The 24,729-nt window shown below is 42.0% G+C and overlaps 1 protein-coding gene across 1 annotated transcript in view; it reads right to left on the bottom strand.

Annotated features, from left to right (window-relative positions):
- The window catches only part of LOC129057178 (uncharacterized), an 82,208-nt gene that overhangs the window by 17,317 nt on the left and 40,162 nt on the right, over positions 1-24,729 (bottom strand). Inside the window, exon 2 of the mRNA XM_054547089.1 lies at positions 1,286-1,601. The gene's annotated coding sequence lies outside the window, so the exon portion shown is untranslated. The remainder of the gene's footprint in view (positions 1-1,285; positions 1,602-24,729) is intronic.

Below are 24,729 nucleotides of genomic sequence, written 5' to 3'. Positions count from 1 at the left end.
AAAAAGACAAGGAAACAACTGAATAAAGAGAAGAACAATCTGGCCCAGCCTGGGTCTGTCTCCTGAGGTTGTCTAGGCAACCAGGGTATGGGACGGAGGGAGGGCCTCTGAGACTCCGTCTCAAAAAATAAATCATGATAATAAAATAAAATTAAGTTAAAAGAAGAAGTTACACATAATTCCTAACGTGTTTGATGCCTCGAAAGGCGAAAGGTGTATGTGTATGTCGCAGTGGGGTTGTTTTCTTTTTTTTCTTTTTCCCGGAAATTCACTTTTTAATTTTTTTGTTTCATTTCATTTTTATTTTTATTTTATTTTGAAGTCCAGCATTGCAAACATGGCGATACCCCATCTCTACTAAGGTACAAAAATTAGTGGGGCATTATGGCATGTGCCTGTAATCCCAGTCACTCAGGAGGCTGAGACTGGAGAATCCCTTCAACCCGGGAGATGGTTGTTGCAGTGAACCGAGATTGCAGCACTGCATTCCAGCCTGGGTGGCTGAGCGAGACTCCGTGTTAAAAAAAAAAAAATGCAGAGAAACAAAAAAGAACAGACCAAAATACTTCATTGTTTCAGAAATTTCCCCCAGAGGACCAGAAACCCCCTGACTCAGGTCAAGGAGGTGGTGTTTCGTTTTACTTCTCTCTCTCTTTCTCCCCTTTTATTTCTTCTTGAAACATACATGTGCAAGATTGTTACATAGATAAACTTCCGACTGGAGTGTTCAGTGTGCAGATGATTTCGTCACCCAGATACTCAGCGCAGTACCCGACAGTTTTTGTGTTTTGTTTGTTTTGCTTTTTCCTGAAGCTTTCTCTTTCCACCCCTCCTCCTTCAAGTAGGCTCCCGCGTCTCTCGTCCCCCTAGTTCTTCTCACGCATTCTCATTATTTAGTTCCCACTTACGGGTGAGAACACGCGGTATTTAGCTGATTGTTGCTTTCAACTTCGGTGGTGGTGATGAAAGAGGCATGACATTAAATCGACCCTTAGGACGCTCCCCTCCATCCCCGCACCACACCCCCTCCCCACACACACCCTCTTTCCTACACCCCCTCGTGAAACCCAACAAAGGAAGAAAGACATTAAATTAAGAGGTCAGCCTCCAAGGCGGTGGGGGCGGGACATCTCAAAGGGTGAGCAAGTGATGGGGGTCGGGGGATTTCTTTGCCTAGGTAGCAAAAATAGGGGACTGACTTTCCAAACCCACCACACCCTCTAATCCTCAGCCATCGCTTTGGACTTCATCCAAGGAAGGCTGGTCTCAGGGACTCCAGACCTACCTTCTCTGGATTTCCAGAGGATAAGATGTTATGGCTGGACGCGGGGCTCACACCTTTAATCTCAGCACTTTGGGTGGCCGAGGTGGGTGGTACACCTCAAGTTGGGAGTTCTAGACCAGCCTGACCAATACAGAGATACCCAGTCTCCATTAAAAAAAAATAATAATAATTAGCCAGGCGTGTGGTGTGTGCCTGTGGTTTCAGCTACTCGAAAGGCTGAAGACTGGAAAATCCCTTGAACCCAGGCGGCGGAGGTTCCAGTGAGCTGAGGCCACGCCACTGCACTCCAGCCTGGGCAGTAAGAGCGAAACTGTACCTGAAAGAAAAAAAAAACAAAAAGAAAAGAAAAAAAGATGTTATGAAGTATAGTTTATAACAATCGGCTCTCACTGTATCTTGAGAGATTCAGAAAATCGCTACTTAATGACAGAAGAAAACACCAGCTAACACGTTTTGGGGAAAATACATGTCTTCCTAAAATTGGTAAAATCTACTTCACCTGAAAAGAGATAAATAAAGTAAAAAATAAAAACAAAACAAAACACAGAAATAAACAGGGGCCAAGGCATCATTTGTGGAAATATTATGTGAGCAAATTGTTACTTTTTAGAAAGTGTTTCTATGTTGGGCAAATACCAATAAGGCCCAGGGTAAAGCTGTGAAATGTGGCAGCCTGCACTATTTTGAGGTCTGAAATCCGTGTTGGTCACTCCTTTCATTACAGCACTGTGGGAGGTATGGGCGGGCGGATACCTGGAGTTTATGAGTTCAAGAGCAATCTGGGCAATATAGCAAAATTCTGACTCAACTAAAAAGGCAAATGTTAGCTGGGTATGATGTCACACAGAATTATGTTCCAAGAGGAAGCATCCCAAATACCCATGGTCCCCAGTCAAGTCAAGAAATGAACTGAGTTTACAAATTCGTAGTGTCATTGCTGCCTCGAAAGGTGAGAGGCATATGTTTGTGTCACTGTGGGTTTCTATTTTTTCTTGGAAACTCACTTATTTATTTTTAATTAATTTTTTTTATTTTTAGATGGAGTCTGTCACCCAAGCTGGAGTCCAGTGGCATGATCTGGGCTGACTGCAACCTCCACCTCCCGAGTTCAAGAGATTCTCCTGCCTCAGCATATCGAGTAGCCGGGACTACAGGTGCGTGCCACTACACCTGGCTAATTTTTGTATTCTTCGTAGAGGCAGGGTTTGACTATGTTGGCCAGGCTGGTCTCGAACTCCTGACTTCGTAATCCTCACACCTCTGCCTAGCCAACTGCTGGGATGACAGGAGTGACCCACTGCACCCAGCCTACTGGTTTATTTTTAAAAATAGCAATTTGGGTTGGGCGCAGTGTGTCACGCCTCTCTATACCAAACAACATTCTTCCTCGAGTCTGATAACTTGGGGCCTCCCAGCACTTTGGGAGGCCGAGGCCACCGGATTCCTGGAAGTTGGAGTTCAAGACCAGCCTCGGCAACATGGGGACACCCTGTCTCTACTAAAAAGACAAAATTTAGCTAGGTATGGTGGCACGTGCCCGTTATCCCAGCTACTCCAGAGGCTAAGGCAAGAGAATCTCTGGAACCTGGGAGGTGGAGGTTGCTGTAGCCCGATACTGCGCCATGGCCTGATGAACAGAACAAGACTCCATCTCAAATAAATTAATAAATACATAAGTTAATCGAAAAGTATAAAAAGAAAACTGCAAGAAAGTGGCAGGAATGCACGGGAAGGCTTCACTCGTTCCTAAGGATCAGAGCAGAAAAACAGTACCGTCAGCTTGAGAAACAGGCCATTCTGAATCTCTTCTCACTGTTCTCAGTTGACACCAAAGAAGGGCAGGTTTCCATACCACCCGTTCATCATCACCGCTCTCCTCAAGTATAATTGCGGAGTTATGACTACACAGAGATCTCTCAACCCACCAACTGCGTCCGTACTTTTATGAGTCCCGTTGGAAGAATAAACAGGGCATTTAGCAAAGTAATCATCATATGTTTTTTGTCTCCCATGTCTCTCATGAAACCCATCAAATTCATGGTCCACTATTTCCCCACCCTTCGACTGTTCACAAAGCACCGAAATAAAAGAACAGTGAATGCATTTTATGCAACAAGCAGGAAAAACAAGAAAGTGAAAGTCACAGTGGCTCGTGATACACAGGGAGATACAGAATAAGGAGACTCTTCCAGAATCCACACAAAGACAGACAGACAGAAAGATAGAAAGAAACAAATGAAGAAAAGAGAGAGAGGGTAAGGAAGATCAAGAAAAAAATATAGACAGAGATGTAAAGGGAAGAAAGATGAAAAAGAAAACCGAAAGACATAGAAACAGAAAAAAAAGAATGAGAAATGAGAGAAAAACGGGGGGAAGAAAGAGAGAAGAAAAAGAAAAGTAAGAAAGAGAAAGAAAAAAAGAGAAAAAACGAAGGAAATAAAAAAGAGGGCAGGGCATCGTGGCTCACACTTAAAATCCCAGCACCTTGGGAGGCTGAGGTGGAAGAATTGTTGGAGCCCAGGACTTTGAGACCAGCCCTAGCAACAAAGTGAGACCCTGTCTCCACTGAAAAAGAAAAGAAAAGAAAAGAATCAGGGCATCGTGATGGCAGGCTCCTGTAGTCCCAGATCCTTTGGAGCCTGAGGTGAGAGCATCGCTTGGGCTCAGGAGGTGGAGGCTGCAGCGGGCCTTGGTCAGACAAATGCTCTTAAGTCTGTTGCCCAGGCTGTCTTGAACTCCCGAGCTCTAGTGAACTGCCCCCCTCAGCCTCCAAAATTGCAGCCGTCACAACCAACGGTCCTGAAGGTGTCATTGACAGATTTTAGTATACAGGGTGTTTCGCCATATTGCGAATTTCAACCCAGGAATTTGAAGCTGCAGTGACCCTAAGTCACGCCACTGCACTGCACTGCAGTCTGGGTAATAGAGCAAGACTCCATCTCTAAATAACTATATAAATAATAAAAACAATAACAATAATGACAAACAATATTACAAAGAAATAATAACAAACACCAATAATAATAAACGGACTCATGGGAATGAAAAAATATAGAAGGTAATTTAGATCACAATTAATTGTAGTTAATTTCAAGGAAATTTTTTTCCTTAACGTGTCTCTCTTACTTTCTGAAACACTCAGACTGGAGGGCAAGGGCATGATCACGGCTCACTTCAGCTTCAACATCACAGAATTAAGTGATTCCTGTAGTCTCAGCCACTTGGAAGGCTGAGATAGGAAGATCACCTGAGGGAACCCTGGAAAGTTGAGGCGGCGGTGAGCCGAGATTGCATTCTTACACTCCAACCTGCCTCAAAAAATATAAATAAATAAAAGGTAAATGTAAAACAACAGCAACTTCAGTGTGTAGAAAGAGGAGCAAGAAAAATAAAAGAAAAACAAAACGAAGAGCAACTGAAAGTACTGTGGAAACAATTGGAGAGGAAGAAACAACGCAAGGAAAAAGCGACACCTAATGAATGCGGGCGGTACGGCTGCTGACCAAAGTTGTCTGGTCTACCTTAGAAATCCCAAGTTGACGGTCAAGTCCAACGCTTGCCGCGGACATCAGGTGGACACGGCGATCCGAGACCTGAGGACTGGGGCCTTAGGCCCTGGTTCCTGGTCTTCCAGGCAGAGAAGCTGGCGGCCGTGTCAACTGGATGTTGCTTGCTTCCTACAGGCGGTCGACTCGCGGGCTGATCGAGAAGTCAAATGCCAGCATCTAATCGACCGGGTCCACTCTAAAGGCCAAATGTGGTGCTCGCAGACGGAAGCGGTCAGACGCAGTTGGAAACTTATCACACAGGACCGGCCCAGTTTTGAGGCCATCTAACTCGGCAGACCTGACAGCCATTCCCCCGCAGGCCACTGGTTGACCAGGGCAACGGAGAGGAGTAAAGACACAAGGGTGGTTACTGTCTAGTCTTTCATCCCAGCACACCTGGGGCGGGGAGAGGGACTGTGACCCCAACAGCCACCCACGGGCATGCGCGAACACTACTTGGACAGGGACTGCAGGGGCACAACCTCCGACACCCGCGCCTCAGCCATTCGCACCAGGCTCGAAGAATCCATTCCCAACCCGTGGAGGATTTCCCAGCGGGGTGGAGGAAAGAAGCTCAATCAGAGAGGTGGAACATCGACCGGGGGGGGCCAACCCTACCTCGGCAACCTCCAGCACTGCATCATGGAAAGCCCGCTGGTGGGGACCGGCGCCTCCCAAATGCACGGCGAGCGCCAATGAAATCTCACGAGAGACAGCTGCTGCCTGCCCCGGGGCTTGGGGGCGGAGGGGCATGAGCAGGCCCGGGAACTAAGTCCCCATGGGCAAAAGGAGGGAAGAAGGAAGTTAGATGTCGAGTGCTGAATTACACAGGACACGCCACAATGCCAGGTTTCCCGCACACTGGTTGAGAGACCCTTGTGTGGAGGGCTGACTTTCAAAAGGTTGCAGTGAGGGAGCTGCTCTGCTCCATAGGAAACCCTGACTCAGAAGCAGGGCGTTTAAAAATAGTTAGTATCAGATTCCCCATAAACGTGTTATGTGATGGGCTAAGGAGCAAACGCCTTTCTGGCCGCACTCCGTTTCTTAGGACGAGGGACTCTCTGCACCAGAGCCAGGTCTCGGCACACAGCAGGGCGGAGAGTCCGGCCGGTGGGAAAGGCGGGGGACCGGCTGAGGCCAACCGAGGCTTGCCGGTGCTGCTGCATCTTTTCTTCTAGGCGGGATTCTGACTTAGAGGCGTTCAGTCATAATCCCACAGTAGTAGCTTCACCCCATTGGTTCCTCAGCCAGGCACATGCACCAAACGTCTGAACCTTTGGTTCCTCTCATACTGAACAGGATTACCATGGTAGCAACACATGGGCAACAACTCATGGAGAACACACGCAGTAAAACTAACCTGTCTCAGATGGGTCTAACCATGATGCTTTCCAGGGCATGCACTCCGCTTTCAGGTGAATCCATTCCACTTTGCCTTGCCCTTCACAAAGAAAAGAGAACTCGCTGGCTGCAGTGGCTCACGCCTGTAATCCTGGCACATTGAGAGGCTGAGGCCGACGGATCACCTGATGTCAGGAATTCGAGTCCAGCGTGGCCAACATGATTTAACCCTGTCTCCATGAAAATACAAAAATTAGCTGGGCATAATAGTGGGTGCCTGTAATCCAAGCTCCTCGGCAGGCTGAGGATGGAGAATCGCTTGAAACCAGGAGGCGGATGTTGCAGTGAGCCGAGATCGCTCCACTGGGCTCCAGCCTGAGCCTCTAAGCGAGACTCCATATCAAAAAAGAAAAAAAAAAGAAAGAAAGAAAAGGGAACTCTCTCTAGAGCTCCCATCCGCTTTTGCAGAATCAGAGAATGTGATTGCCGGCAAAGGTTGAGGGGAGGGCGCAGGGGACAAAGGAGTGAGGGGCAAAGGCTGGAGGCACAATAGCTCACTCTGGAATGTTTCCAAGTTTGGTGGAGACAGCTTATGAAACAAGCTGACTCTGGAAATTACACAGAATTCATAGTATTATTGCTTCGTTGAAAGGTGAGTGGTTCATGATTTTTTTTCTCAGCATTTACTCATTTACTTGTAGTAAGGGTCATTTAGTTTCATACAGTTTACATACAACTGGTTTCACTGTATCAAAAGAGATTTAGGATAGTTTTTCTTAATGATAAGTCCTAGGGTGGAGCTACAATGCACTTTCCGTTGTGAACCCTGAAAACTTGAGACAAGTCTCAGTTAATACAGAAAGTTCATTTAACCAAGGTTCAGGACTCACCCCCGTGACACCGCCTCAGGAGGTTCTGGGGACATGTGCCTGAGGTAAATCAGAGAACATTATCATTTTATACATTCTAGGGAGACATGAGACATCAATCAACGTATGCAATATGAACACTTGTTTGTTCTGTAAAGGCGGGACAACTTAGCAAAGGAATGAAGACTCAAAGCGAACAGGGGATTTCCTGGTCACAGGTAGTTAAGAGACAAATGGTTGCATTCTTTGGAGTTTCTAATTAGCCTCTCTATAGGAGGCAATCAAACATGCATTTATTGCTTGAAACCAGGAGGTGGATGTTGCAATGAGCCGAGATCGCTCCATTGGGCTCCAGCCTGAGCGTCTGAGCGAGACCCCATCTCAAAAAAGAAAAAAAAAAAAAAAGGAAAAGAGCAGATGAGTGACTTTGAATAGAATGTCAGGTTGGCCCTAAACAGTTGCCAGCTTGACATTTCCCTTTACTTTAGTGATTTGGAAGCCCCAAGATTTATTTTTGTTTCACACAATTTTTAAAACCCAGGTAGAAGTGTTCATGCTTATTTAAAAAAAAAAAAAAAGGAAGAAAGAAAAACAAAGGATAGGCCAGACGCCCTGGCTCACGCCTGTAATCCCAGCACTTTAGGAGGCTGAGGTGGGTGGATCATCTGAGGTCAAGACTTCGAGACCAGACTGGTCAACATGGCGAAACCACCTCCCTACTAAAGATACAAAAATTAGCTGGGCGTAGTGGCGGGCGCCTGTAATACCAGCTACTGGGGAGGCTGAGGCAGGAAAATCATTTGAATCCGGGAGGGAGAGGTTGCAGTGAGCCGAGATGGTGCCATTGCACTTCAACCTGGGCTACAGGAGGGAAACTGTCTCTGTCTCTAAATAAATAAATAAATAAATAAATAAATAAACAATCAGGCCCAGCCAGGGTGGAAGTTTCCTATTCAACAAGGCATTGGGGGAGGGAGGGAAGGAGTGCCTCTGAGGTTAGAGTGGGGCCCTATAGAAACCAGGTTTCCCTGGCTATGCACAGGCGGCCAGTTTTGGTGTGATGCCTCCGTTTTCAATAACAGTGACCGCTAGGTGACGCCAAATGACAACCGAACGACATGGCAGCCTGGAATGGGTGGGGTCCCTGGTTTAGGGGTTGTTGAGGAAGGAGAAGGAGATGGAGGCACCGGAGGTCGCCAGTCTTCTGATCTTTCTTGGATTACGATTCCGGGCCCGGGACACCCTCCCAGACAGTCCCCACAGCTCTTCAACTATCATCCCTGGGGAAAAGATTATCAGTTCTCAGAAAACATTCAGACAGGCACGCCCATGCGCTCACGTGAGCACATGATAAGTATACAAGTTTACATCGTGATAGTGAGCTTTCTTTTACAAAATGTCTTCGTGATGCATTTCATTACATAGTATTGTTGAAAACATCAAATTATAGGAGTGAGCACAGTGGTTCATGCCTGTACTTCCAGGACTTCTGGAGACCAAATGGGGCAGGATGGATAGAGGCCAGGAGTTTGAGACTAACCTGGGCAACACATCGAGAGAGATTACCACTACTTAAAAATATTGCCCAGCAGTGTGGCACATGCCTATATTCTCAGCTATTCAGGAAGCTGAGGCAGGAGGATTGCTTAGGCCCAGAATTCAACGTTGAGGTGACTGAGCTGTGCGAAGGCGACGGGAGCTTTTCCTGTTCTTTACGGCTTACATTTTCAATAATGGTCGCCTCTAGGTGTCGCCCAAAAACAACCAAAACACTTGTCATCCTGGAATACGTGGGATCCCTGATGAAGGGGTGGGCGAGGAAGTGGAAGGGGAAGGAGGCACACAGGGTCGCCCATTTTCTCATGATTCCTCTTGGACAACGTTTCTGGATGCAGATCATTCTCCCAGAAAGTCCCCAAAACTATTCAACCAGAGCTCCTGAGAAAAACAGTCACACTCTCTGCCCATCGGATCATATGGAATTTCCATTTATCCATTGAGAAGAATGCTCCATTGGAGTGTGGCGCAGGTTACTGGTAGAGGCAGAGGCTACCTCAGACAGAAGTCCAGTCTACAGAGTTTCACAGTAGACCCTAGGTTCAATCTCTCACAAACTCAGAGTAGCAATATCTGTCACTGTAGAATGAAGTGCATGAAATGCGTGCTCCGAAGAAACCGTTTCACGGAGATGATTTGCACACTCATTCTTGTCCTTAGGCCAGTTGTTTCTTCCAAAATACCCATTATTCAATCGTTCAGACTCTCGTGAACCAGTTAGGAATCTTGTTCTATGAATCCTGGAGTTTCAATATTTGACATCGTCAGAAAAACATGAATGCTATCCTAGCCTGGTAGCAATAAGGTACCATTTCTCAGAAAACACGCACCTACGCACACAAGCAAGCATGTATATACACAGATGCACGCATCATATCTATACAATTTTACACTGTGATAGTGAGATTTATTTCCCTAGATAACTTCGTAATAGGTTTCACTACATAGTATTGTTTAAAATATCAAATTATAGGTGCTCGGTGTGGTGGTTTATGCCTCTACTCAAAGCACTTTGCAGGCAAAGCTGGGAGAATTGCTTGAAGTGGGGAGTGTGAGACCAGCCTGGAAAACACAGCAAAATCTAATCTCTACTAAAAATAAAACAAAATTAGCTAGGCTTTGTGGGGTGCACCTATAGTCTCAGCTACTTAAGAGGTTGAAGCAAGGATTGCTTAAGACCAGGAGTTTGAGATCCTGTGATACCCACTCCCGCAACACTGCTGTGGCCCATGAATTGGCTACATGGTCAATGACATGGAAGGAACATGATTACATAATTCATGGCAAAAAAATAGAAAAAAATTTGTGGATAAACCTCTCTCACTGGGTAAATTTCATAAAGATGTGTCTTTTCTATGTGAATGCCTACCAAGAGGTAACTTCATCAGAGAAGGATTTTGATAATGATGTGGACAGAATGTCTTGTTCTGTGAGTATGGGTCATTCTTACTTCTCTGTCACCCCCATCATCACCCAGTGGGTTTATAAACAATGTGAACATAGTAGCAGAAATAGAAGCAATGCATGGGCTAAGCAACATGAACTTTGAATCCCAAAGGCCAGTCCGGCTACAGTCAACTCTGAATGTTTAATTGGACTGCAGTACAGATCTACACTGAGTCTTTGATATGACATCATTTCCAGGGTGATTCACCATGCACCTTGTAGTAAATTTATTACATTGAATAACTTTTAAAATATAGGGGCAACAGTTTGTACTCACTGGAGCAGGCTCTTACTATGGATATAAATTTGTTTTCCCTGTGTTGAATTCTGCCAAAACTACCATCCATGGTCTCACAGAATCCCTCATCCATCCCCATGATATTCCACTTAACATTGCTCAGACCAAGAAACTCACTTCACAGCCAAAGTGTAGCAGTGTGCTCATCTTCACAGAAGTCAGTGGACTTACCATGCTTTCCATTATCCAGAAGCAACTGGCTTAATAGTATGATACGTTTGTCAGCACTTCCAGCCACCCTAACACCTATATCTCCCTGTGCACCCTAGAGGACTACACAGAATAGTGAATTAGATACCTATATCCAATGGAACTATACATATTTGTGTTCCACCATCCAAATCCCCAATCTTATGTAGTTTAATATTTAAAGTTGCTGAAGTTAGCTATAGACAAAGGAAAAAAATTAGAAGTGCAGAGGGAGTGGGCTCCTTCAAGTGGGTAAAGAGAGACTTACAAGACCTATTTAATGTAGCTTTTAGCAGCCTTTTGGCTGCTCACATCTGAACCACATGAACGTCTACTGTTTTGGACTCATCCAAGCCTCAACATTAGCTTTAAGAGCTCCTTGATCTTTCCAGCAGGAGAAAAATGAACATGCAAAGCTCTCAGGCTCATTGTTATAAACCTCTCAAGGATCAGTCTCATTAGCAGACAGCAGAGTTTTGATCCCTTGTTTCACTAAACTAAATACTTGGCTGAGAGAATTTGCTGTTGGTCCTAGGGGAACTTCTCATATACCTTGAAAGCTCTTCAAGTATTTGTGTATTTTCCCACTTCAGCAAGCTCTGTTTGTCTCAGCATCCCATTCTCATCCCCAAAATTAAATAATTGTGAAGGATCTAAGATTTTATCCTATTTGTAAACCAAGCTATTAACCTTCCATTTTCATGGGTGCAGGTAGAAGGCATGAGACACTGAAGTATGAAAAAAATACCTACTATTTACTGCCTACCTGGAGGCAAAAGTCTCATATTTGTATTAGATCTCCTTGTCCATACTACATTTTTTAGAGAGATTTCAAAAGGTTCAGATGGACATTGCACATGGGGAAGATTTGTGTCACAGCTGAGCAGACTCAAGACTAAGAAACCTCAATCTTTTTAAAGTAGGTTACATGCAAACCTGTCCAACTTTTGCCTCACAGAGAAAAATTGTCTTTATTATATTGATCGAGTAATTTATCTGCCATTCACCTGAAGAGAAAATCTACTACCCTTTTTCCAGGTTATTTGTGTACAAAAATCTTTGAAAAATAGCCTGGAACAGGACAGGTATGTGATGTAAGAAATAACGAAACAGCAAACTCTAAGAGACTTTTGGAGAACTACATCTCAGTAGCATGCATCTTTTCCATGAAATGTTGCACTAAGCAATCCTGTGATGAAAAAAATCCATTGAAGACTTTCGACATGAAGACTAACTTTTGTTGTTTTGTGTTGTGGGATTGTTCAAGTGATTCTCCTGTGTCAGCCTCCAAAGTAGCTGGAGTACAGGCTCCCACGACCACACTCAGCTTATTTTTGTATTTTTAGTAAAGGCGGGGTTTTACCATGTTGGCCAGGCTGGTCTCGAACTCCTGATCTCAGGTGGTCCGCCTGCCTTGGCCTCACAAAGTGCTAGGAATATAGGCATGAGCCACCATGCCCGGCCCCAGAAACGAAAGTTCTGTGTGTGCAGTAATGTAATTCTGACTGATAAATGACAGGTGAGAGTAAATGAAAATCTAACACAATTCAACATTTTTACATATTTACACACATTGTAACTGCTTAGCTTATTGGAAAAAGTTAAGTGACTACCAATATATACAGCATATTTATTCTGAATGAATTGCTAATCTAGATTTGAGAGATGAAATAATTATTTTTACAACACAGAAACATAAAGTGCATTTCCATATACCAACAATGAACAATTTGACAGTAAATTAAGAAAACAATTGTTTGCAACAACATTAAAATAATATAATTCTTAGCAATAAATTTAATAAGGAGGTAAATATATTGTACGATAAAAAATACAGGATCAGAATATTTATGAAAAAACTAAAAAAGACTTAAGTAACTAGAAACAAATTCCATGTTCCTGAACTGGAAGACTTAATGAAGTTAAGATGACAATACTACTACCCAAAATAGTGTACAAATGTATTGTAATCCCAATTTTTAATTTTTCTAACTTTTCTTCTGCAAAAACAAAATAATTCATTTAAAACTTCATATGGAATTTGAAAATCCTCTGAATGTACGAATAATCTTGAAAGAAGAACAAAATTAGATGGCTCACAATTTTAAATTTGAAAACATACAAAGCTACTATAATTATAACGGTTTGCTAGTGGCATAAGAACAATTGTAGAGATCAAATAAATAACATAGATGATCCAAAAAATCCTTGCATGAATTATTCATTGTCTTTTGACAAGGGTGCCTTAATCATTATGTAAAGAAAAGGACAGTTTGTTCCACCATAAATGCTGGGAAAAGAAGTCCACATTTAAACCAGTAAAGTTGGATCTTTATCACATTCCAAGTATAAAAATTAATAAAAATAGATTAAAGACCTAAGTGTTAAAATTTAGTGGTTTCTAATGGTTGTTTTTATTTATGTGGGGTCAGTACTAACATGAACACCTTTATACACACAAACTAGAAAACTTTAAAGAAATAGATACATTCCTAGATATACACACTCTCCCAAGATTAAGCCAGGAAGACAATTATATCCTGAACGGACCAATAAAAAGCTCTGATATTAAATAGGTAATAAGTAGCTTGCCAATCAAAAAAATAAAAGCCCTGGACTTTAGGGATTTACAGCCAAATTCTACCAAATGTACAAAGAAGATCTGGTACAATTCCTACAGAAACTATCCCCAAAAATTGAGGAGGAGGGTCTCCTCCCCAACTCATTCTATGAGGACAGCATGATCTTGACAACAAAACCTGGCAGAGACACAACAAAAACACAAAATTAGCTGGGCTTCGTAGCAGACACCTGTAGTCCCAGCTACTTGGGAGCCTGAGGCAGGAGAATGGTATGAACCCAGGAGGCGGAGCTTGCATTTAGCAGAGATCATGCCAGTGCACTCCAGCCTGGGCAACAGAGGGAGACTCCGTCAAAAAAAAAAAAAGAAAGAAAGAAAAGAAAACTTCAGGCCAATATTCTTGACAAACAATACAAAAGTTCTCAAAAAAATATTTGTAAACCAAATCCAGCAGCACATCAAACAGGTAATCCGTCATGATCAAGTAGGCTGCCTCCTTAGGATGCAAGCTTGGTCCAGCATGTACAAATCAATAAATGTAATACATCACATAAACATAACTAAAAACAAAAAACAGACGATTATCCCAATAGACGCAGAAAATCATAAAAGCCGTGTATAACAAACCCACAGACAAGAATCTGTTGAATGGGCAAAAGATGGGAGCGTTATTTTTGAAAAAAAGCACAAGGCAAGAATGCCGTCTCTCACCATTTCTATTCAACATAGTATTGAATGTCCTGACCAGAGCAATCAGGCTAGAGAAAGAAATACAAAAAGCATCCAAATAGGAAGAGAGAAAGCCAAACTATTTCTGTTTGCAGATAACATAATTCTATATCTAGAAAACCCTGTAGTTTCAGCAACAAAGCTTCTTTAGTTAACAAACAACTTCAGCAAAGTTTCAAGATACTAAATCAATGTTCAATGATCACTAACATTTCTCTACACCAATGATAGCCACACTGACAGCAAAATCAGAGAGGCCATCCCATTCACAATTGCCACAAAAATAATAAAATATCTGGAAATGTAGCTCACCAGGGAGGTGAAAGAGCTCCACAAGGAGAGTTAGAAAACACTGCTCAAATAAATCAGAGAAGACACAAACAAATGGAAAACCATCCCATGCTCATGGATAGGAAGGTCCAATATGCCTAAAATGGCTATACTTCACAAAGCAATTTACAGATTTCATGCTATTTCCATCAAATTGTCAATGAAATTTTTTACAGAGCTCGAAAAAACTATTTTAAAATTCCTATAGGCTGGGTGCAGTGGCTCACGCCTGTAATCCAACCACTCTGGGAGGCCCAGGAGTGCAGATCACGAGGTTAGGAGATCGAGACCATACTGGTCAACATGGTGAAACTCCTTCTCAACTAAAAATACAAAAAATAGCTGGGCGTAGTGGAAAGCACTTGTAATCCCAGCTACTCGGGAGGCTGAGACAGGAGAATCCATTGAACCAGGGAGTCAGAGGTTGCTGTGAGCTGAGATTGCACCACTGCACTCCAGCCTGATGACAGAGTGACATTCCATCAAAAAAAATTATATATATATATGAAACAAAAAAAGAGCACACTTAGCCAAGGCAATCCTAAGCAAAAAAAAAAAAACAAAGCTGCAGCCATCAGGTTGCCTGGCTTCAAACTAAACTACAGGGCTATAGTAACGAAAACAGCATAATACTGATACAAAAACAGACACATAGAAAAATGGAGTAGAATAGAGAGCCCAGAAACAAGGCTGCACATCTGTGCGCATGTTATAATTGACAAGGCTGACAAAAACAAGCAATGAGAAAAAGATTATTTATTCAATAAGTGGTGCTGGAATAATTGGCTGGCAATATGTGGAAGATTGAAGCTGGACCCCTTATTTACACCATATACAAAAAAAATCAACCCAATATTGATTGAAGACTTAAATATAAAATCTTTATGTATAAAAACCATGAAAGACAATCCAGGTAATACCATCTTGGACATAGGAACGGGCAAAGATTTCATGATAAAAAGACCAAAAGCAATAGCAAGAAAAACAAAAATTAACAAGTAAGATTTAATTAAAGTAAAGAGATTTTGCATAGCCGAAAAAAAACTATTAACAGAGTAAACAGAAAACCTATGGAGTTGAAAAAAATATTTGTAAACTATCCATCTAACAAAGGTCTAATATCTAGTATCTATAAGGAACTTAAATTTACAAAAGAAAAACAACCCCATTAAAAAGTGGGCAAAGACATGAACAGTTTTCGAAAGAAGACATACATGAGGCCAACAAGTGTATGAGAAAAAGCTCAGCATCAATGATCGTTAGAGAAATGAAAATTAAAATCACAATGATATACCATCTCACACTAGTCAGTATGGCTATAGTCAAACAATAAATGCTGGAGAGGTGGTAGAGAAAATGGAACTTATACACTGTTGGTGGGAGTGTAAATTAGTTCAACTGCTGTGGAAAGCAGTTTGGCAATTCCTCAAAGAGCTAAAAGCAGAACTAACATTCAATAGTTCTGCTTGCAATCCCATTACTGCATATATTCCCAGAAAAATAGAAATTATTCTACCATAAAAACACATGCATGCAAATGTTCACTGCAGCCCTATTCACAACAGCAACATGGAATCAACCTAAATATTATCAGTAACAGATTAGATAAACAAATTTTGCTACGTATACATTATGGAATACTATGCACCCATAAAAAAAATGAGATTATGTCTTTTGTGGGAACATAGATGTAGCTGGAGACCATTGTCCTTAGCAAACTAACACAGGAACAGACAACCATATATCGCATGTTCTGACTTATAAGTGGAAGCTAAATGATAAGAATGTATGGACACGAGGAGGAAAACAACAGACCCTGGGGTCTATCTGAAGTAAGAGGGTGGGAGGAGGGAAAGAAGCAGAAAAGATAGCCACTGGGTACTGAGCTTAATACCTGGGTGATGAAATCATCTATACAGCAAACTCCTGTGACATATGTTTACCTATGTAACAAACCTTTACACATATACCCAAACCTACTATAAAAGTTTTAAAAAGTTAAACTTTAAAAACTCTTGGGAAAAAGCGTAAGCAAAAATCTTATAACATTAAATTTCATGACGGTTTATTGACTGTGACACCAAAAGCATAGGCCAGAAAATAAAAAACAGATAAATTGGACTTGATTTAAATGTGAAATTTTTCTGATTTGTTGATATGAAAAACACTCTGTTGTTCGTGTTTTTTGATACAAAAAAACCTCACCTCTACTAAAATTTGATACAAAAAGCATGAACAAGAGAGTGAAAAGACAACCACCAAATGGGAGAAAAAATTTGCAAAGCATGTAACTGACTGGGTAAATAAGGTAACATATAATAAGCAGGATATAAAAAGAACTTTTAAAACTCAACAACAAAACAAAACAATAACAGCATTTATAAAAGGGCAGAGAACTTGAATCTACATTGGGTCAATAAGTCTACAGAAAAATGCTCATCATCACCAGTCATGAGGGACATGGATATCAAAACCACGACAAGTTACCACTTTACATCTATTAGAGTGGCTATATAAAAACCAAAACAAGAAAAATAAAAAACAACAAGTATTGGCAAGGATGTGGGGGAAGTGAAACCCTGGTGCATGGCTGGTGAGAATACAAAATGATTTATTGACTGTGACCAATAGTTTGGCATTTTATCAGAAAGTTCTACATAGAATTACCACATGTTTTGCAATAGGTGGAACAGTTCCATATGTTCCAATTACAGGTCTATCCAAAATAATTAAAAACAATGACATAAACTGCAACCTCTGCCTCTGTGAATTAAATGATCCTTGTGCCTCAGTCTCCCGAATAGCTGGGACTACAAGCACGCACCACCACGCCCAGCTAATTTTTGAATTTTTAGTAGAGATGGGATTTTGCCATGTTTCCATGGCTAGTCTCGAACTCCTGAGCTTAAGTGATCTGCCTGCTTCAGCCTCCCAAAGTTTTGGGATTACAGGTGTGAGCCACCATGCCTGGCCTCTGTTATTCAATCTAGGAACTGCATGAAGAGATGTGTTCAGGTTTTAAAATTTTATTCACTTATGCACTGATACTTTCACACCAAATTTTATAGCAGCATCATTTACAGTAAAAAATTTAAAAATAAATCCAGATATCTTCTAAAAGACAAACAGACAAAGAAAATATGATATATACACACATCAGAGTATTATTTATCCTTAAAATGAATGCGGGGGGGGGGGAGCCAAGATGCCTGAATAGGAACCGGTCTGGTCTACAGCTCCCAGCGTGAGTGATGCAGAAGACGGGTGATTTCTTCATTTCCAACTGAGGTACCGGGTTCATCTCACTGGTGAGTGCCGGACAGTAGGTGCAGGACAGTGGGTGCAGCACACTGTGCATGAGCCAAATCAGGGGGAGGCATTGCCTCACCCGGGAAGCCCAAAGGGTCAGGGAATTCCCTTTCCTAGTCAAAGAAAGCGGTGACAGACGGCACCCGGAAAATTGGGTCACTCCCACCCTAACACTGCACATTTCCAATGGGCTTAAAAAATGGCACACCAGGAGATTATATCCCGCACCTGGCTTGGAGGGCCTTACATCCACGTAGCCTCACTCATTGCTAGCACAGCAGTCTGAGATCAAACTGAAAGGTAGCAGCGAGGCTGGGGGAGGGGCGCCCACCATTACTCAGGCTTGAGTAGGTAAACAAAGTGGCCAGGAAGCTGGAACTGGGTGGAGCCCACCACAGCTCAAGGAGGCCTGTCTGCTTCTGCAGGCTCCACCTCTGGGGGCAGGGCATAGACAAACAAAGACAGCAGTAACCTCTGCAGACTTAAATATCCCTCTCTGACAGCTCTGAAGAGAGTAGTGGTTCTCCCAGCATGCAGCTTCAGATATGAGAACGGACAGACTGCCTCCTCAAGTGAGTCCCTGATTCCTGAGTAGCCTAACTGGGAGGCACCCCCCAGTAGGGTTGGACTAACACCACACACAGATGGGTACTCCTCTGAGACAAAACTTCCACAGGAATGATCTGGCAGCAGCATCTGCAGTTCACCAATATCCGCTGTTCTGCAGTCATCGCTGCTGATACCCAGGCAAACAATGGACCTCTAGCAAACTCCAACAGACCTACAGCTGAGGGTCCTGTCTGTTAGAAGGAAAACTAACAAACAGAAAGGACATCCCCACCAAAAACCCATCTGTATGTCACCATCATCAAAGACCAAAGGTAGATAAAACCACAAAGAAGGGAAACAAACAGAGCAGAAAAACTGGAAACTCTAAAAATCAGAGCACCTCTCCTCCTCCAAAGGAACACAGCTCCTCACCAGCAATGGAAGAAAGTTGGATGGAGAATGACTTTGATGAGTCGAGAGAAGAAGGCTTCAGATGATCAAACTACTCTGAGCTACAGGAGGAGATTTGAACCAATGGCAAAGAAGATAAAAACTTTGAAAAAAAATAGATGAATGGATAACCAGAATAACCAATGCAGAGACGTCCTTAAAGGACACTATGGAGCTGAAAACCAAGGCACGAGAACTACGTGACAAATGCAGAAGCCTCAGTAGCCGACGTGATCAACTGGAAGAAAGGGTATCAGTGATGGAAGACAAAAGGAATGAAAGGAAGCGAGAAGAGAAGATTAGCAAAAAAGAATAAAAAGAAACGAGCAAAACTTCCAAGAATTATGGGACTATGTAAAAAGACCAATTCTAAGTCTGATTGGTGTACCTGAAAATGACGGGTAGAATGGAAGCAAATTGGAAAACATTCTGCAGGATATTATCCAGGAGAACTTCTCCAATCTAGCAAGGCAGGCCAACATTCAAATTCAGGAAATACACAGAATGTTCAAAGGTACTCCTCGAGAAGAGCAACTCCAAGACACATCATTGTCAGATTCACCAAAGTTGAAATGAAGGAAAAAATGTTAAGGGAAGCCAGAGAGAAAGGTCAGGTTACCCACAAAGGGAAGCCCACCAGACTAACAGCTGGGGGCCAATATTCAACATTCATAAAGAAAAGAATTTTCAACCCAGAATTTCTTATCCAGCCAAACTAAGCTTCATAAGTGAAGGAGAAATAAAATACTTTACAGACAAGCAAATGCTGAGAGATTTTGTCAACACCAGACCTGCCCTAAAAGAGCTCCTTAAAGAAGCACTAAACATGGAAAGGAACAACTGGTACCAGCCACTGCAAAAACATGCCAAATTGTAAAGACCATTAAGGTTAGGAAGGAACTGTATCAACTAACGAGCAAAATAGCTAGCTGACATCTTAATGACAGGATGAAATTCACACATAACAATATTAATCTTAAATGTAAATGGGCTAAATACTCCAATTAAAAGACACAGACTGGCAAATTGGATAAAGAGTCAAGACCCATCAGTGTGCCGTATGCAGGAAACCCATCTCAAGTGCAGAGACACACATAGGCTCAAAATAAAGGGATGGAGGAAGATCTACCAAGCAAATGGAAAACAAAAAAAAGGCAGGGGTTGCAATCCTAGTCTCTGATAAAACAGACTTTAAACCAACAAAGATCAAAAGAGACAAAGAAGGCCATTACATAATGGTAAAGAGATCAATTCAACAAGAAGAGCTAACTAACCTAAGTATATATGCACGTAATACAGGAGCACCCAGATTCATAAAGCAAGTCCTTAATGACATACAAAGAGAATTAGACTCCAACAAAATAATAATGGGAGACTTTAAAACCCCACTGTCAACATTAGGCAGATCAATGAGACAGAAAGTTAACAAGGATACCTAGGAATTGAACCCAGCTCTGCACCAAGTGGACCTAATAGACATCTACAGAACTCTCCACCCCAAGTCAACAGAATAAACATTCTTTTCAGCACCACACCACACCTATTACAAAATTGACCACATAGTTGCAAGTAAAGCGTTCCTCAGCAAATGTAAAAGAACAGAAATTATAACAAACTGTCTCTCAGACCACAGTGCAATCAAGCTAGAACTCAGGATTAAGAAACTCACTCAAGCCGGGCGCGGTGGCTCACGCCTGTAATCCCAGCACTTTGGGAGGACGAGGTGGGCGGATCACAAGGTCAGGAGATCGAGACCATCCTGGCTAATGCGGTGAAACACCGTCTCTACTAAAAATACAAAAAATTAGCCAGGCGAAGTGGCGGGCGCCTGTAGTCCCAGCTACTCGGGAGGCTGAGGCAGGAGAATGGTGTGAACCCGGGAGGTGGAGCTTGCAGTGAGCCAAGATCGTGCCACTGCACTCCAGCCTGGGCGACAGAGCGAGACTCCGTCTCAAAAAAAAAAAAAAAAAAATAGAAACTCACTCAAAACCACTCAACTGCATGGAAACTGAACAACCTGCTCCTGAATGACTAGTGGGTACACAACGACAAAAAGACAGAAATAAAGATGTTTTTTGAAATCAACGAGAACAAAGACACAACATACCAGAATCTCTGGGACACATTCAAAGCAGTGTGTACAGGAAAATTAATAGCACTAAATGCACACAAGACAAAGCAGGAAAGATCTAAAATTTACACCCTAACATCACAATTAAAAGAACTTGAAAAGCAAGAGCAAACACATTCAAAAGCTAGCAGAAGGCAAGAAATAATTAAGATCAGAGCAGAACTGAAGGAAATAAAGACAAAAAAAACCTTCAAAAAATTAGTGAAACCAGGAGCTGGTTTTTTGAAAAGATCAACAAAATCGATAGACCACTGGCAAGACTAATAAAGAAGAAAAGAGAGAAAAATCAAACAGGCGCAATAAAAAATGATAAAGGGGATATCACCACCGATCCCACAGAAACACAACCAACCATCAGAGAACACTACAAACAGCTCTATGCAAATAAACTAGAAAATCTAGAAAAAATTGATAAATTCCTCGACACATAGAGCCTCCCAAGACTAAACCAGAAAGAACTTGAATCTCTGAATAGACCAATAACAGAATCTGAAATTGTGGCAATAATCAATAGCTTACCATCCAAAAACGTTCAGGACCATATGGATTCACAGCCGAATTCTACCAGAGGTACAAGGAGGAGCTGGTACCGTTCCTTCTGAAACTATTCCATTCAATAGAAAAAGAGTGAATCCTCCCTAACTCATTTTATGAGGCCAGCATCATCCTGATAACAAAGCCAGGCAGAGACACAACAAAAAAAGAGAATTTTGGACAAATATCCTTGATGAACATTGATGCAAAAATCCTCAATGAAAGACTGGCAAACCAAATCCAGCAGCATATCAAAAAGCTTATCCACCATGATCAAGTGGGCTTCATCACTGGGATGCAAGGCTGGTTCAACATATGCAAATCAATAAATGTAATCCAGCATATAAACAGAACCAAAGACAAAAACCACATGATTATCTCAATAGATGCAGAAAAGGCCTTTCACAAAATTCAACAACTCTTCTTGCTAAAAACTCTCAATAAATTAGGTATTGATGGGATGTATCTCCAAATAATAAGAGCTATCTATGACAAACCCACAGCCAATATCATACTGAATAGGCAAAAACTGGAAGCATTCCCTTTGAAAACTGGCACAAGACAAGGATGCCCTCTCTCACTACTTCTATTCAACATAGTGTTGGAATTTCTGGCCAGGGCAATCAGGCAGGAGAAGGAAATAAAGGGTATTCAATTAGGAAACGAGGAAGTCGAATTGTCCCTGTTTGCAGATGACATGATAGTATATCTAGAAAACCCCACGGTCTCAGCCCAAAAGCTCCTTAATCTGATAAGCAACTTCAGCAAAGTCTCAGGATACAAAATCAATGTACAAAAATCACAACCATTCTTATACACCAATAACAGACAAATAGCCAAATCATGAGTGAACTCCCACTCACAATTGCTTCAAAGAGAATAAAATACCTAGGAATCCAACTTACAAGGGATGTGAAGGAACTCTTCAAGGAGAACTACAAACCACAGCTCAAGGAAATAAAAGAGGATACAAACAAATGGAAGAACATTCCATGCTCATGCGTAGGAAGAATCAATATCGTGAAAATGGCCATATTGCCCAAGGTAATTTATAGATTCAATGCCATCCACATCAAGCTACCAATGACTTTCTTCACAGAACTGGAAAAATACTACTTTAAAGTTCATTTGGAATCAAAAAAGAGATGGCATCTTCAAGTCAATCCTAAGCCAAAGGAACAAAGGTGGAGGCATCACGCTACGTGACTTCAAACTATACTTCAAGGCTACAGTAACGAAAACAGCATGGTACTGGTACCAAAACAGAGATATAGATCAATGGAACAGAACAAAGCCCTCAGAAATAATGCCGCATTTCTACAACTATCTGGTCTTTGACAAACCTGACAAAAACAAGAAATAGGGAAAGTATTCCTTATTTAATAAATGATTCTGGGAAAACTGGCTAGCCACATGTAGAAAGCTGAAACTGGATCCCTTCCTTACACCTTATAAAAAATTAATTCAAGATGGATTAAAGACTTACCTCTTAGACCTAAAAGCATAAAAACCCCAGAAGAAATCCTAGGCAATACCATTCAGGACATAGGCATGGGCAAGGACTTCATGTCTAAAACACCAAAAGCAATGGCAACAAAAGCCAAAATTGACAAATGGGATCTGATTAAACTAAAGAGCTTCTGCAGAGCAAAATAAACTACCACCAGAGTGAACAGGCAACTTGTAGAATGGGAGAAAATTTTTTCCACCTACCAATCTGACAAAGGGCTAATATCCAGAATCTACAATGAACTCCAACAAATAGACAAGAAAAAAAAACCGCATCAAAAAGTGGGCAAAGGATATGAACAGACACTTCTCAAAAGAAGACATTTATACAGCCAAAAGACACATGAAACATTGCTCATCATCACTGGCCATCAGAGAAATGCAAATGAAACCCACAATGAGATACCATCTCACACCAGTTAGAATGGCGGTCATTAAAAAGTCAGGAAACAACAGGTGCTGGAGAGGATGTGGAGAAATAGGAACACTTTTACACTCTTGGTGGGACTGCAAACTAGTTCAACCATTGTAGGAGTCACTGTGGTGATTCCTCAGGGGTCTAGAACTAGAAATACCATTTGACCCAGCCATCCCATTACTGGGTATATACCCAAAGTATTATAAATCATGTTGCTATAAAGACACATGCACACGTATGCTTATTGTGGCACCATTTGCAATAGTAAAGACTTAGAACCATCCCAAATGTCCAACAACGATAGACTGGATTAAGAAAATTTGGCACATATACACCATGGAATACTATGCAGCCATAAAAAATGATGAGTTCACGTCCTTTGTAGGGACATGGATAAAACTGGAAACCATCATTCTCAGCAAACTATTGCAAGGACAAAAAACCAAACACTGCATGTTCTCACTCATAGGTGGGAATTGAACAATGAGAACACATGGACACAGGAAGGGGAACATCACACTCTGGGGACTGTTGTGGGTTGGGGGAAGGGGGGAGGGATTGCATTGGGAGATATATCTAATACTAAATGAGGAGTTAATGGGTGCAGCACACCAACATGGCACATGTATACATATGTAACAAACCTGCACGTTGTGTACATGTACCCTAAAACTTCAAGTATGTTAATAATAATATAAAATAAAATAAAAATAAAAAAAGAGAGGAAGTAAGCCGTGCTGATTCCTGATGAGAAAGCATGCCAGGCAAAGGAGACCATACATGCAAAGGCCCTGAGGCAGAAGCACATCTGCCTGGTGTCTTTGAAGATTGCAATAATAGAGGGGAGACTGGTTGGACTAGACATCAGAGAAATGTCAGGGGACAAGATGGTTTAAAACATTCCTAGCCATGGAAGGTTTTAAGCAGATGAAAACATTATTTTCCTTATGCTTTAAGAAGACTTACTCTGGATCACTGGAGGTCAGGAGTTCGAGACCAGCCTGGCCAACATGGCAAAACCCCATCTCTATTAAAAACACAAAAATTAGTCAGGCTTGGTGGTGCATGTCTGTAGTCCCAGCTACTTGGGAGACTGAGGTAGGAGAATCACTTTAACCCAGGAGGTAGTGGTGGTGGTGAACCCAGATTGCACCACTGCACTCCAGCCTGGGCGACAGAGGAGACTCTGTCTCCAAAAAAAATAAAGACTTACTCTGGTTGCTCAGTGAAGAACAAAGTACAGTGAGAAAGAGAAAGTGGGAGAGGAGTTAGGAGGTTATTTTGATAATCCATGAAAGCAATGACGTAAAGTGAAGCAGGGTATACACAACGGGTGTGGCAAGGGAAGCTCAGATTCTTAATGCAGTTCAACAGTGTATGCTGATATGAGGTGTAAGAAACAAAGAGTGGTCAAGGCAAGTTTTCTGGCCTAATGGCTGGTATGCCTGGTGGTGTTATTTACTGAGACGGAGAAGACTGAGGAGTGTTGGGCCCAGGGGTTGAAGGTGGAGGATCAAGAATTCCCTTATGGATGTGTGATAATTGAGTTGTCTATTAGTCTTCCAAGTGGTGATAATTGGCACATAATTAGATATGAGTCTAAATTTTAGAGGAGAGGTAGGAGCTGGAAATATGTGTTCATGGACCATGCACATA

Source organism: Pongo abelii, chromosome 17 (assembly GCF_028885655.2).
Source record: "Pongo abelii isolate AG06213 chromosome 17, NHGRI_mPonAbe1-v2.0_pri, whole genome shotgun sequence".
Taxonomy (NCBI): Eukaryota; Metazoa; Chordata; class Mammalia; order Primates; family Hominidae; genus Pongo; species Pongo abelii.
Note: the sequence above shows the minus strand (reverse complement) of the source record. Positions and strands in the feature narration are given on the sequence as shown.